A 17,251-nucleotide genomic window follows, 5' to 3' on the forward strand; every position below is an offset into this window, starting at 1 on the left:
GGCATCCTGTAACGATGCTTTAACTTGATACTCGTCGATTTCGTGTGCTTAACGTGTCTCAATCTCAAGAAACAAGATCCAGAGGTTGAGATGCAAGAACGGTAACCCGACAGGACGTAACACGAGGTCAATATAACGTTTTTACAATTTTATTCAATGACAACAATTTCTGTCTCATTTCCTACCCCAAACTATCACACTGCCACCGCCAAACGATACGGTCTTCTGAATTCAACAAGGAGCCGTTCTTTCTCCCACGCGTCGATAGATCTGTGCTCTCCCGTCGACTCTGAACAGCTCGAATCCGCTCTCATCACAGCATAACACACGTTGCCAGTTGAACTTAGCGTATCCAACGTAACGCCTACGCCGGTGTTGTCTTGCCAATGTCATTCCTCTGAATGGTCGATAGCCCTGATACCATGCTCTCGAGGTCGGCTACGTATGGTGTGACGACTGATGACACGTCCATGCGCAATCGCTGTAGATGACGTCACAGTAACTCTTGCCATGTCTTCGGGTATTATACTGTTAACTGATAACGTTAGTTTGCCATGCCACAGTTTTATTACCTTATGTGCAAGGATACCTTGCTACATGCATTGCACATTTTCTTCACAGCGTCATTTAACACGTCAAGCATCGCCCAATCGCATTTGTTACGTTATGTCGAACAATGCTATCACCTATCTGACCTTCCATAAACATACACTATTAATATTTAAAAAATGCGTTTCGGTATACAGTAAACTACGGTTATAACGAACTCAAAGGGACTACTAATTTTAGTTCGTTGTAACCGTAGTTCGTTATAAGCACATATACAGCATACCTACAGCAAGTAGTTGGGACCAAAAAAGTAAGTTCGTTATATCCGTCAGTTCGTTATAACCGTAGTATACTGTACTTTCTTATGAAAAATGAAGCGTCAAAACCCTTTCAATGCCCGAAAGAAATTTAAAGCAGAGTCGATTGTACGATTCTGACCATATCATGAGCATGTAAATGAATTTATGAATCACTATCAAATAGTAATGATACCAGGTGTTCGTGAAAATGTGATAAAGTTAATAACTGATTTATGAAGGTCCAGAAACGTTTAACATATAACGATTCATATAAGAAATATAAGATGATGTAATCCCTAAAGGGATCCATACTAATTATAATCAACCAAAAACGGTCCAACAACGTGTACATGGCACAAGCAAAATTCCTCAAAAACTCTGAGTACCAGCACAAAACACCGGGCAAAATATTTTTTGGCAACTATTCGATGTTTATATGAAATTGACATTTTTCGACCTTTCGCATTCTGAGCTTGACAAACATATGATGAAAATTTATTCTCAAGAATGTAAATAATACACGAGGTTGTAAACATACTATACTGCTGTGGTAACACCGAGGGGCAATACTGGTTCAATGAATTAGATTGATCAAGTTTTGCCGGAATCTGTTGGTACACACGAAATATCCCGATCGCGATCATTAATGTGTTTAATTCTCAGCACCGCACCCGTGCTCATAGATTTCATTCACCAACCAATTTGTCTATGACCTGTGACACTTTTGTCTTGGGTGAGTATGGTTTTACCTCGCTAACATAGACCATCCATGCCAATCAAGTTACAAAAATAGACTTCACATATTGTACCCATGTGCGGATGACAGTCGGATGTAAACATTACGGAGCGTTTGGGCAGACTTTGTTTAAAGCGTTGGTCCGTCCCTCCGAAGACCAGGCTTTTATTCCCAGATATGCGAAGCCATGGAAGGCATCCCCCGCCGTGATAAGATTGAAATGTTGCCAAACGTGGCGTAAAACCCAACTCACTCACTCCCCTGGTCCCATTGTTACTTGGGAAAGGTATCAGCATTGAAAGCTTACTTTAAACATCATGTCTCAGAGTATTATATAAGTATTACAATATTTTACTGGGGGTGTTAATCACTCGATTGTACACAGTGACAAATTTACCTTCAAACTAAGAGAATGGAAATGGGGTAAAAATGGGGCACTAGGGTTAACGTGTTCCTTCCATTCCATATTACGTCCATTGGCGTAAAGATGTCCGTTAAAGATGGAAGTTAACCAGCACATTTCAGATTGATGCGTGTATGACACATCCACGCCAACATTGATCACGAATGCAGTTGATAAAGGTGCAACTGTAACTAAGTGGAAGGCTGTTTCACTGAAACGTCACAGTTATTGAAAGGATCTGGAATCGGACTCGTGGTTTACCGTTGTGAGTGTGGCATTGGGTGGAGAGTTCAACAAGTCCTCCTGTTAACCCTGATGCAACACAATCTCTCTATTGGCGAGTCATTTATTAACTCCTTCATCGGCCTGGCGTTTGCAACTATATGTTCACGACACGACGCACGAGAAAGCAAGCCACAGAACGAAAGATCTGAATAATAGTATCTGCGATGTAACTTTATTTTTCGTCTATGAGTCATCATATTAAGAAAACAAAAGCAGTTGAAAACCATTTCAATAATATCTACTAACAGCAGAGACCATTGTACCTTTTTGACTATGTCAAACTAGTAAACAAACCTTCTGCTACACCATTCCGTCAACGTGTGGCCAGGTTGTGCAGCAAACAGACCTACTGCTGCACCATTCCGTCAACGTGTGGCCAGGTTGTGTAGTAAACAGACCTACTCCTGCACCATTCCGTCAACGTGTGGTGTGTCGTTGTGTAGTAAACAGACCTACTGCTGCACCATTCCGTCAACGTGTGGCCAGGTTGTGTAGTAAACAGACCTACTGCTGCACCATTCCCTCAACGTGTGGCCAGGTTGTGTAGCAAACGGACCTACTGCTGCACCATTCCGTCAACGTGTGGCCAGGTTGTGTAGTAAACAGACCTACTGCTGCACCATTCCCTCAACGTGTGGCCAGGTTGTGTAGCAAACAGACCTACCGCTACACCATTCCCTCAACGTGTTGTGTGTCGTTGTGTAGTAAACAGACGTACTGCTGCACCATTCCCTCAACGTGTTGTGTGTCGTTGTGTAGTAAACAGACCTACTTCTGCACCATTCCCTCAACGTGTGGTATGTCGTTGTGTAGTAAACAGACCTATTGCTGCACCATTCCCTCAACGTGTGGTGTGTCGTTGTGTAGTAAACAGACCTACTGCTGCACCATTCCCTCAACGTGTTGTGTGTCGTTGTGTAGTAAACAGACCTACTGCTGCACCATTCCCTCAACGTGTGGCCAGATTGTGTAGTAAACAGACGTACTGCTGCACCATTCCGTCAACGTGTGGCCAGGTTGTGTGGTAAACAGACCTACTGCTGCACCATTCCCTCAACGTGTGGCCAGGTTGTGTAGTAAACAGACCTACTGCTGCACCATTCCCTCAACGTGTGGCTAAGTTGTGTGGTAAACAGACCTACTGCTGCACCATTCCGTCAACGTGTGGTGTGTCGTTGTGTAGTAAACAGACCTACTGCTGCACCATTCCGTCAACGTGTGGCCAGGTTGTGTAGTAAACAGACCTACTGCTGCACCATTCCCTCAATGTGTGATGTGTCGTTGTGTAGTAAACAGACCTACTGCTGCACCATTCCCTCAACGTGTGGCCAGGTTGTGTAGCAAACAGACCTACTGCTGCACCATTCCGTCAACGTGTGGCCAGGTTGTGTAGCAAACGGACCTACTGCTGCACCATTCCGTCAACGTGTGGCCAGGTTGTGTAGTAAACAGACCTACTGCTGCACCATTCCGTCAACGTGTGGCTAAGTTGTGTGGTAAACAGACCTACTGCTGCACCATTCCCTCAACGTGTGGCCAGATTGTGTAGTAAACAGACGTACTGCTGCACCATTCCGTCAACGTGTGGCCAGGTTGTGTGGTAAACAGACCTACTGCTGCACCATTCCCTCAACGTGTGGCCAGGTTGTGTAGTAAACAGACCTACTGCTGCACCATTCCCTCAACGTGTGGCTAAGTTGTGTGGTAAACAGACCTACTGCTGCACCATTCCCTCAACGTGTGGTGTGTCGTTGTGTAGTAAACAGACCTACTGCTGCACCATTCCGTCAACGTGTGGCCAGGTTGTGTAGTAAACAGACCTACTGCTGCACCATTCCCTCAATGTGTGATGTGTCGTTGTGTAGTAAACAGACCTACTGCTGCACCATTCCCTCAACGTGTGGCCAGGTTGTGTGGTAAACAGACCTACTGCTGCACCATTCCCTCAACGTGTGGTGTGTCGTTGTGTAGTAAACAGACCTACTGCTGCACCATTCCGTCAACGTGTGGCCAGGTTGTGTAGCAAACGGACCTACTGCTGCACCATTCCGTCAACGTGTGGCCAGGTTGTGTAGTAAACAGACCTACTGCTACACCATTCCCTCAACGTGTGGCCAGGTTGTGTAGCAAACAGACCTACTGCTGCACCATTCCCTCAACGTGTGGCCAGGTTGTGTAGTAAACAGACCTACTGCTGCACCATTCCCTCAACGTGTGGCCAGGTTGTGTAGCAAACAAACCTACTGCTGCACCATTCCGTCAACGTGTGGTGTGTCGTTGTGTAGTAAACAGACCTACTGCTGCACCATTCCCTCAACGTGTGGCCAGGTTGTGTAGTAAACAGACCTACTGCTGCACCATTCCCTCAACGTGTGGTCTGTCGTTGTGTAGCAAACAGACCTACTGCTGCACCATTCCCTCAACGTGTGGCCAGGTTGTGTAGTAAACAGACCTACTGCTGTACCATTCCCTCAACGTGTGTCCAGGTTGTGTAGTAAACAGACCTACTGCTGCACCATTCCGTCAACGTGTGGTCTGTCGTTGTGTAGCAAACAGACCTACTGCTGCACCATTCCCTCAACGTGTGGCCAGGTTGTGCAGCAAACAGACCTACTGCTGCACCATTCCCTCAACGTGTGGCCAGGTTGTGTGGTAAACAGACCTACTGCTGCACCATTCCCTCAACGTGTGGCCAGGTTGTGTAGTAAACAGACCTACTGCTGCACCATTCCCTCAACGTGTGGCCAGGTTGTGTAGCAAACAGACCTACTGCTGCACCATTCCCTCAACGTGTGGCCAGGTTGTGTAGTAAACAGACCTACTGCTGCACCATTCCCTCAACGTGTGGCCAGGTTGTGTAGTAAACAGACCTACTGCTGTACCATTCCTTCAAAGTGTGGTATGCCGTTGTGTAGTAAACAGACCTACTGCTGCACCATTCCCTCAACGTGTGGCCAGGTTGTGTAGCAAACAGACCTACTGCTGTACCATTCCCTCAACGTGTGGTGTGTCGTTGTGTAGTAAACAGACCTACTGCTGTACCATTCCCTCAACGTGTGGTGTGTCGTTGTGTAGTAAACAGACCTACTGCTGTACCATTCCCTCAACGTGTGGTGTGTCGTTGTGTAGTAAACAGACCTATTGCTGCACAATTCCCTAAACGTGTGGCCAGGTTGTGTAGCAAACAGGCCTACTACTGCACCATTCCCTCAACGTGTGGCTAAGTTGTGTGGTAAACAGACCTACTGCTGCACCATTCCGTCAACGTGTGGTGTGTCGTTGTGTAGCAAACAGACCTACTGCTGCACCATTCCTTCAACGTGTGGCCAGGTTGTGCAGCAAACAGACCTACTGCTGCACCATTCCCTCAACGTGTGGCCAGGTTGTGTAGTAAACAGACCTACTGCTGCACCATTCCCTCAACGTGTGGCCGACTTGTGCAGCAAACAGACCTACTGCTGCACCATTCCCTCAACGTGTGGCCAGGTTGTGCAGCAAACAGACCTACTGCTGCACCATTCCCTCAACGTGTGGCCAGGTTGTGTAGTAAACAGACCTACTGCTGCACCATTCCCTCAACGTGTGGCCGGGTTGTGCAGCAAACAGACCTACTGCTGCACCATTCCCTCAACGTGTGGCTAAGTTGTGTGGTAAACAGACCTACTGCTGCACCATTCCCTCAACGTGTGGTGTGTCGTTGTGTAGCAAACAGACCTACTGCTGCACCATTCCGTCAACGTGTGGCCAGGTTGTGCAGCAAACAGACCTACTGCTGCACCATTCCCTCAACGTGTGGCCAGGTTGTGTAGTAAACAGACCTACTGCTGCACCATTCCCTCAACGTGTGGCCAGGTTGTGTAGTAAACAGACCTACTGCTGCACCATTCCCTCAACGTGTGGCCAGGTTGTGTAATAAACAGACCTACTACTTGACCATTCCGTCAACGTGTGGTCTGTCGTTGTGTAGTAAACAGACCTACTGCTACACCATTCCCTCAACGTTTGGTCTGTCGTGTAGTCAACATACCATATGCTGCACCATTCCCTTAACGTGTGGATTGTCGTTGTGTAGTAAACAACCCTACTTCTGCACCATTCCCTGAACGTGTGATCTGTCCTTGGGTTGATAAACGCATTTCCTATGTCGCTGGAAGAACTTTATCACAAATGTTTCGTGTGTTCACATCAGTAAGTACGGCATTCAGATTACGAGCATTAACGTCCAACTAAGCTATATGAGTGGTAGAGGGTGCTCCTCCGGCCTACTGAAAGTGTCTAGTACTCATGGCTAAGCATTATTTCTGTCAGCTTCTGTTCTACCTTCAGATCTTTAAGCAGGAAACATGATTCATCTGAGAACTTCATGAACACATCTCAGTCGACGTGCCACAGATAGTGTACTGTCTGCACAACTGCAGCTGCAGATGTCAGTGCTTGTCTGTTGATATGAGACGTCATTATCGTCGCCTTGCAACAATACCATAAACACGTAGCCGATGTCAACATGTTACAGCCAATATTCGTGGTATCCAGAAATGACTTTAGCTTTCAGTGTGGCTGACTGAAAACGATTTTAGAGAAAGGAAGTTATAATCCATCAGTACCGACATTGATATTCAAAAGTACATCTTCGTGAACATAATTCGTTTCGTGCCGTTGTTGTGCTTCTGTCTCCTCCACAAGTTCCATGTCATGTTTTGTTCAGGTCTCAAATAGGAAGCCCTGCCTCGAGCATCCCCATGACCCAACACCGATCCCTGGCAGTAGTATGAGGGGTAGCACTGATGTTAGGCACACACGTCGAGCGTAATGTTTGAGAAAATGAACGAATTTGAAAACAATCCACGTGCAATTGTCATAAAGGAGGTGTTCATCCTTATATTTTATCCTTACTTAATTTCAATACAGTTGTGTATCATTTTTCCAGGTTTGATAATTAATTTTTCGTTAAAGTGAAAACATTCCAAGTAAAATGACTCATACCTTTTTCGGTTATGTTCATATATATGATCATGTATGCAAACTGAAACATTTTGAAAATCATTCAAAAAATAAACGTCACAATACATTTGGCCTTCGAGCATATGTATTCTAAAAGTTTTAACAGATTGTATTTCTTCATACGTTTAACATGACAGCGAGAGATGGTTAGGACAGTTGTGAACCTGCACACCCTAACGAGCTTTCCCTGAATGTAGTTCGATATTGCTCCGCGAGGTCTTTTGACATTTCCGAGTGACTGGCTGCCAGGGGAAGTTAACGTTAGCGACTTCAGTCGCCTTCAGCTAAGGAAAGCTACTCGCCACTGTCAGTAGGATTGTACACATCTTAATGAATGACCCGCAAAGCAGTTTATGGATGGGGCACGTGAAGCTTGCGCGAATCGTGAGCGAAAGTAAATACAGATATAAGATGTATCTGTGTGCCAGATGTTACTTTCAATGATGTGTCCACATATTGACACTCTTTTGAGGGAGGCTAACCTGCTCCCAATTAGACTACAAAATAATTATTTGTCGTACATCGTTGTGTAAATACCTGGAAGATGGTGTATGTATAAAGTTTTGACTAGTAACTTACTGATGGGTTTTCAGCTGTTCATATTTGACAGTTTCCCTCTCGTCTTTTTCTTAACAGTGAGTGAGTGTTGTAACGCCGCTTATTGCACTAACCAAACAATATCACCACGAGGGGGCACCTACATTGGACGTTACACTTTGTATCCATCTGAGTGAGTATTGTTTTACGCCGCTTTTAGCAATATTCCAGCAATATCACGGCGGGGGACACCAGAAATGGGCTTCACACATTGTACCCATGTCGGGAATCGAACCCGGGTCTTCGGCGTGACGAGCGAACGCTTTAACCACTAGGCTACCCGACCGCCCCTGTATCCATCTGAAGAATGGATCCCGGATCTTCGGTGAATGATTTAACAACTAACTTAAAGCTACCTCAAAGCGCCTGCACGTAATGCGTTACGTAATAGTAAATAGTTCTTATTGTACAAACGATTACTCTTACAAGATGTTACATGTCGCCTACTCAGCAAACAAGACTCAAGTCAGTGGCTATCGATTTCCGCAGCCGTAAGATAAGGACCATGCATTTTATTTTGAACATGTATCTTGGACTGACGGCTGCACGAAATATAACCTATCATTTTGACATGAGTGATACATATAATTGACGTCACTGTCACACATTTGTCGCATAAATAGACACACATAGACACAGACAGACATATGCGATCACACATGCACACAGTCAGTGACACAAAGACACGCAGATATACACAAGACACACAGATATACACAAGACACACAGATATACACAAGACACACAGATATACACAAAGACACACACAGACGTACACACAACCACACTTACAGACGTGAGGCAGGAATGTGCATTGTGAAAGATACATATGATTTTATAATTATACTTATTAATGAAATTTATTAAAGAAGATGTCGCAGTTATATTCGTTCACCTCACACATTTAGGTACGGTATATTTAGTTTGATAAATCTGTGATTAAATTCAGAAATATGTCAGAAATTTAAAAATCGAATGTTCCTGCTATCGTTAACGTTCATGCACAATGTACCATGATGTAGCATCTGTCAGCTGGATAGGGTACTCGCTAAATAGTATTTCCATAACATATTTTGACGTGAACGTTTTAAGCTCAAGCATTAATATTTGGTGTCGATATTGTCATAACGTGAGTTTGCTTGAAGAATTCAACGAGCGTCATAAGACTCTTGCTCAAAAGTTGTTTCGTCGGGGTTATAGCTTTAGTCAATCTTTAAAAAACATTCTATGGCAGATACATTTCCAAATTTGACGCAACAGTGTCCAGAATGCTGCATTTCCCTATTTCAACATGTACCGTATGTTCCTGTGTTTGTTAAGGTGAACACTTGATTTGTCTTTGCATGTATTTGTGATGAGTGCCAGGATACGCTCATCCTTCCGCGAAGACCTGGTATAATAACCACGTACTGATGATATAGTCGGAATCGTACAATGAAATGTTCTTTCAGCGGAAATGATTATGGAAATAGTTTTCCCCGTGTGTTATACCAGTGGGTAAATGAGTGAGTAAATATTATTGTTTTTACGTCGTCAGCAATATTTATGACACCATAATAATCCAATGTGGACCAAACAAATTCGTCGTTCGTAGTAACACACAATCAGATAGTTACACCATTGTTAATTCACCATCTTAATTGTTTCTTGCGACAATCATAGGGTAGTATTGACCTTTTGCTCCAAAAGAGACACAGGGGGTCCATGATAAATATGTCCACTTTTTATTCACTAACCCCAACATTAACGAGTAAGATATTATATTCTTATCTATACAATACAGTACAACTGACTATCACTAAAACGGCAATACCATATTTTTTGTGCATTATTTGTGCGATCATTAGCCGATTGCACACGAAGCTTAAAGAATACAAGTCTATATAATTACGCCATGTTTATGTACGTTCAAGGCCCACAAAGAAAACGTTGTACCGTTATTACTTGACACATAGACCATTGCCGGCTCGGTTTCTGTATTAAGAAATGAAAAACGGTATGTTTCTATGAAAGCATATTGTCATCATATTCCCTTATCACATATATCACATTGCAGCAAGCACGGCTGGGACTTAAATCAACAATACCAATGCCCCCAAGGAAGGTAATCGAAGTAAGTGAAAAGGCTCATTAATTTTTCTGTTTGAGTAACTTTGTTTGGCACAACTTCAATTGTTGGCGGTGCTGTAAGGTATGATTACACAGTACACGACACCTTTGCCCCAGCATTAAGCCCACTTCGGTCAGGCGACGTCAGTGAACAATCCGTCGTTGCGCGTTGGTCTACACGCATGATTAGATTGTGCTGGAAAGGACTAAACCTGCAACCGACATAAATGTTTAATCCCAGTTACACAAGTAAGTGTTGGTAATAGAAGCAAATAGTTTGGCAAACCATAACATATCGTACTTTGGGAGTATGACGTAAAACCATTTTGAACACTAGTGCATTAATGTCACGGCGTGTCAGCTTGGTGTGGGTGGAAAGCCAAAGAGTGATGCATTTCTGAGACGTGTACCACTTTGGTGAAACCCACGAGCATGGGTATGGTGGTGACCAACCTAGAACATTATCAGGACAAATCGGGAACCCACTATCATTGGTTTCTAGCCAGGTAAGGGGGCCCCGTGCCCCCTAGTACAGTGGATATGCGGTCCAATCGTCTAAGAGGGCTCAATTCGCTGCGTTGCGTTGTATAACGTGCCAGCATCCATACTAATGATCCTTAGTTTGTCAGCACCACACCCACTCTCAATACAATCAAATCCCTATTGTCTAATTTCACACATCTGATTATATAATTAGTCATTTCGACTATTTGCCATCTTCGAAATACCTGTGTTTGTAAATATTTGCTCAAAAGTTGTCTGATCAAGGTCACAACACACAAGGCCCCAGTATAGCTTAAAGTTTCAAAACGTTTTACGATTGATATGTAGAGGTGAGGTGAAATTGGGTTTAACGTCGCGTCCAAGATTATTGCACTTATATAGCGACGTGCATGCACGTGTATGTGTGTGTGTGGCTGCTTGTACTAGTCCGGACTGATGCCGATTTATAGTGCTAGCTCACTGAGATACCATGCCGCAGTTTAACATGAATACCCCACTCAGACACAGTATACTGACTCCGAGCCGACCAGTCCTTGTTTTAGCCCCTTATTGCCGAGCGCCAGACAGGGTAACAACAAGTACAATCTTTTAACGTCTTTTTAGTATGACGCGGCCCGGGATCGAACCCTGGACCTTCCGCTCTCCGGGCGGACGCTCTACCACAAGACCACGGAGGCGGTCTGATAGATATGTAGAGGACAATTCCACAAGTGACGCATCAGTGACCACAAGGATGTCCGATGCAATTCACAGGGCCTATTCTGACTTGTACCATTATGTTCCCGTGAGTCTTCAGGTGAACAATTGAATGGCTTTAGCATGTGTTTGTGACGGGTCCCACCGGTAGGGCAGGAAACGTTCACCTTTTTCGCAAACACCTGGAATCATCACTGTTTGAAAGTGATTCATAAACACATGCTCATGATATAGACGGAATCGTACACTCGATTCTGCTTTTCGTAGATAATTCTTATGAATATATATAGAACGGCTTTTGTCGCTTTATCATTATTAATTTGAATTGTGTCATTGAAAGATTGCATCCTTCATCCGTACGAGGGTTCACTGACCACTGGTTCGAATGACAAATTGTACCCAAACAAGATCCATGGCTTGTCGGCACCCTTCCCTCCCACATTAGGTGACATGCCGTGATTTAAATGAACTATTGTCCAAAGTGCCCACAGTGATCGCTGTTCACTGTGTCCATGTACTGAATATGACCATACGAAAGTTGAACTCTCTGAGTTTCAAACGCCTTCTTTAAACTTTTCAAACACTACTTTAAACTCAGTGACATTGAACCCCAGTGTACTAAGTCCTGAGGTCGAGAGGCTTGCATATCAACATGCTCAGCTACTTTAACGCCTTCAATCTATCGCAAAACGGATGCATTATTTCTTAGGGTCTCGGTAGGAACATCCTCCGTCTTTGCGTCTTCCTCCCATCGACAGCCAGAAGACCGCTCACCTGGTTATCAAAGAGCTAACGGTTTTTGAACAGCGACCGTAAATCCTGCAGTTGAGGATATTTAGACCCGCATTAGACTCCTGCGTTCCATATGTTGTATTTGTTAAACATTGGATACAGATTTGTAGCGCTCTGCATCCATTTAATTGACGTTAGTGAGATTCCAAATTTCTTTCATAATTTGGAAGAAAATTCGATTTTAATTGAAGGGTTACTATCTCCTTGAAATCTTCGTTTTTTGAAGTCGAAGATATTTGATTAAAATGAGATAAAAAAATCCCTTTTTCGTTCAATGTAATTCCGGAACTTTCATGTAACATTACTACTGTGTTTTGCACAGCGAATGATACATGCTCGTGGTGTTTCAGTGTACACCATCTTAATGACTGTGCTAGTATTATAACGCATTCTTATTTGTTAGAGGTATGTACCATACTGCTTAGGAAAGAATAACATAGAACAAGATGAATAATTGATCATACGTTTTCCCTATATGTAAATATAATCTACTAATTGTCATTTCCCATAGGAGATGGTTAAACATTGACATTTCCAATCTCAGCACCACACTGCTGGTCATACGAGGCAATTCAATTGGATAGGGTCCTCAAACTCAGATGTCATCAATCGTTGCTTTTCTCAGTCACCGTTTTGCCTTGTCCAGACCAGCATATTAATATAGATATAATATTGCACTAGACAACAATCATTCCCCCTCCCACTCTGAGACTGAATTCAGATATATGACAGAAAAAACATTTAAGACCTTAGAACTGAGATGTATTTTGCAATTGTTACAAAGTTCACGTCATGTTTAAAGTTTTAAACAAACAAGATGTTTATGGTAATTTAAATAAAAGAAGTTAAATTAAAAAGAATATATTAGGTAGATAGTGAAATGGTTGTATGGTGGTATTGAAATGTTATGACGATTTATTATATTCGACAATTGAATAAAAGCGACAAAATCCTTTCCATTTTCATAAGAAATCTCCGCCGAAAACAGAGACGATTGTACGATTCCGACTATGTCATTAGCATATATTAATGAATCACTATCAAATAGTGATGATACCAGGTATTTCGTGACATTTAAGAATTGGACTTTTACGAAAATGCAATTACCCTTGAAAACGTATAACAGCAAATCATTAAGCAGATAGAGTGTAGCTGGTTCCTTAGATAAATGCAATGTAATGCGTAAAGAGTCCGAATACATTAGCTGATGTTACGATGAGTGTCAGATTTTGTACTTCCCAAGCGAAAGAAATGGAATTGTGAGCATTCTTACACAAATGTAATGATCTCTTTCTCATGCATTCACTTTAATTAGCTGGGATATTCACAATAACATAGCACGTTCTACCGAGTCGAGAAAAAAACAGGGTCAACAATAGTTGTATCTGGCGTCATAACTATGACAATGACAATATTTCTACAATCATGCAATCTGTAGTAGTACTGTACGTAAACAATGATATCTGTATTAAGACTACAACGATGTCTGCATTGCGTCAGCAAATAATGTTTGCTGTAGTGATCCCGACATAATAATTACATGTGTGCTTCGTATGGAATATTATTGACTTGCGTATTGTAAACCTTGTGAATAAAAACATGTTTACAACATTGACGCCCACCATGCCAGTTTGTGGATGATTGATGTTGCATGCTGCCTCTTGTCACGCGTGTTGTTGGAATGTGACGCTCTATATAGCGAACAGACATTTATAAATGACAACCATGAGCCATATTGAGCCCGTACTTCTGCGCCAATATTTTAGCAATATATCAAACCACACACCCACAAGTCTCATGAGTCTCATTGTCAGTGTGTATTCTTGTTTTCTCGAATGTAGACACACATTTTACATTTTAAAGGATCTCATTACATGCAACAATGAGTTTCCGTCTGTTTGAGAACATAACAACAGCGGTAAAATACATTGAGTGGGCTTTAGAACATCATTCACATCACAGGAACGTGGCCACTGACAATAAACAGTTTGTGTTCTATTCCAAGGAATCACCTAAAAACAGGTTATATACACAAAGAAAGAAGTTAAGCACATCCTAATATATTTCATAATTGTTCGGTCCCAATATTTGTAACAGTCATGAAAGATATAATTACGGGAAGACTTTTGTTTTCTCACGATTATGTAATCAGTCATGCGTGACGAAAGCTCACGTGCCATGCATGGGGTGTTGTGCCGGGTTAGCGAAAATCCAATTTTCTCTAGTATCAGTAAAGCGAAAACCCAAGTTGGGGTATTTCTCCTACGAAGGCGAAAATGAGTAATTGCTATAAAAACACCGGATTACCGTAGTTTAGATTAGCGCCCGTGCTGTTACAAACAGAGGAGAGGAGAGGAGATTTACTAGAGAGTCGTTTCGTAAAAAAATAATACAGTTGGACGTTTAAACACAGGAGAAGAGATGATCAGTTTCTTAATTGAACAAACAATTAGTTTCTTAGTCGATATGGGTTATGATACCGATGGGTTTAGAGGAGAGTCGTTTCTTAAGAATTCATACAGTATGTATTTGATGGTATATATAAAGATTGCAACTTATTTATCTATGTCCAAAATGGCTAATGCACAAGTTCGAGTGACCCTCGAGTGCTACCCTCGAGTATCTCTAAAAAGGAGTATATCGTTAAAATACACGTTAAAATTGCTATCTTAAGCTCGGGTTTAAACAGTTATTCCATGACATTGTGTGACCATGGGACGAAGGTAATTATCAAACGCCACAAGATGGCAAATAATCGGCATGCATAACGCAGGAATGTCTTGTAATGCCATGGTCGGAATTTGGGGTGTCATCACACTGTCGTAAGCCGTTTAGTCCAGTAGCATGCTCAGACCGGTGATGTACAGGACCGTCCCAGATCCGGAAGACCTCCTGTGACGACACATCACGAAGACAGGGACCTTCTTCGTCTCATACGCCGAGAACCTTTTATAAATTTATAACAAGTACTCGTCTGAAACAGCTGTGGTTGCCCAATCGACATTTCAGTACCAGAATCGTCAGGGACCAGCTGAAAGCAGCAGGACTTGAAGTCATAAATCGTACCTTGCTGAGAGATCACCACAAAGCTGCTCGTTCAGCATGGTGTATTGCGCGACAGAACTGGAATCTAAAAACCTGGAGACGGATCCATTGGTCAGACGAAAGTCGCTTTTTGCTCCCCGTCACTGATGGAAGAACGAGAGTTTGGAGGCACCGGATCACGGAAAATTAAACCGACTGTTGCATACGGCGGGGGCTCGGTAATGGTTTGGGGTGTATCTCTCATGAATGCAGGTTGGATTTGGTCACCATAAGGGGCAACTTAACAGGGGCTCAGTACATCCGGGACGTTCTGAGGCCAGTCATCGTTCCTCATTGTGACAACCACCCTCTTGCTACTCGACCTCAGTACATGGATGATAATGCCCGGCCTCATCTTTCGCATGGAGTCGTGGATTACATGAGGGCCAATGCAATAACGACTCTACCCTGGCCAGCAATGAGCCCAGATTTGAACCCCCTTGAACATGTTTGGGATATTCTGGGGCGGCGCATACAGGCACGAGATCTTCTTGTACAAGATTTACGCCAATTGGAAGCAGCATTACATCAGGAGTGGTTATTGTTGACCCATCAACAGATCCAACGACTGATTGGGGGCAGGAGACATAGGGTGGAATGCGTCAGCTGGGCACATGGCGGTTATACCCGCTACTGATCTGTTTCACGCGTCATGTCAAGTAGAGACTTTAAGGAACATTTTCACATGAAACATCAAACGTATCTTGTTTACTTAATCCTGCAGCTTTATACTTTTTTAGGTATTGTCTAAGGTCAAAAATAGTACCTGTGTTACCATGATGTTTTTGTCAGTAAATTTCAATCACAACTCACCAATATCTTCTTTATTTGTTGTCAAATGTTTGTTCTATCCGATGATATTTGTATCGCTCAGCTCCTGTGGTCAGTCATCCCATGCCATGATTTTTGCCATTTGTCATGGTTTAGAAATAGGGGTGTGCTTAACTTTTTTCTTTGTGTATATTATGAACAGTTTTTAAATGTCTTTAATGACGAATCCAATTCTCCTAATAGCTGTAACTATAGAACAACGACGTTCAGGCTCCATCTGTGCCTTTGTAAAGATTTATATGCAAACTTTCAATCAATATTCAATCGCAAATTCCGACGATTGCTTTATTATTTCAACAAAGAACGCGTACAGTAAGTTGTCTGTGGGTTCTTCTATAATTCATCTCCGCTCTGACTGCTGTTTCTCTGCAAGTCGTCGCGAATCCCAGGTCAATGACAGCAATGAGGAGGTCAATCTAGTGGGACAGCAACCAGGAAACACACACTTCACCCACCAAGAGTAGTTGTATGGGCAAGTGAGAATCGATACAACATCAACCATGAAACTTCTCTGGCGCGTTCATTCTAAACCTTTCCTATTGCTTCAGGAATATGAAATTACGCATAACAACTTAAGAGTAGCCATCCATCGTCAGTGTCCACGAAGCGTTTTGTTATTTTTCTTGCAAAGCCGTTTTCTTTATAAACCCATTTGTTTATGTTACTCAACACTTCGAGGACTGGCTTTCAACCATGGTTCTGAAACGAATGTTCTTGAGGAAGAAACCAAAACAACGGCTGTTTCTTCAGTTCTGGATGTTCTTGAATCTGTTATGGCATACTGTTCTACTAAGATGCATGGCAGGATATGAAAGAAGATGTCAGACACCGACAAATATATTTATGAAAGTAATGGATTTTTTTTATATTCACTACTCACTAGACGTTAAAGATAATTCCAAAACATCTTAACAATAGTCTTTTGAAAGAATCGGGTGACCTTTAACTTCTTTGGAGTAGTATAGATTAACTGCAATCATACAATAAGCAGACTATAACATTCTTATATGTCCTAATAAAATGAGTTTAAACTTAGTTTGTGGAATCTCCAAACCAAACAGACAGTCTTCGTCGCTTCCTACTCCAAACACGAACATCTACCCAAGTGACTCCAACTCGGAAATAGACGCTGCCAAGTATATTAAGAGTTTATTTTGGGGGTTTATATATTGTGAGATAACGACAGTATAACCTGCATTTGAAGCACACTGTGGCTTCAGTTCCAATCCAGATATAATTTCACATGGCCATGCAAGAATATATCACACAGATTTAGAACGTTTTGACATTCACTACCACGTTTATAACCTACACGCACTGTGTATGGATAGCAGATGGCATCATTACCGAAGGTAGCTCAACGGG

The sequence above is a fragment of the Haliotis rufescens genome, unplaced genomic scaffold (assembly GCF_023055435.1).
Source record: "Haliotis rufescens isolate VD_foot unplaced genomic scaffold, xgHalRufe1.0.p SCAF_1, whole genome shotgun sequence".
NCBI lineage: Eukaryota > Metazoa > Mollusca > Gastropoda > Lepetellida > Haliotidae > Haliotis > Haliotis rufescens.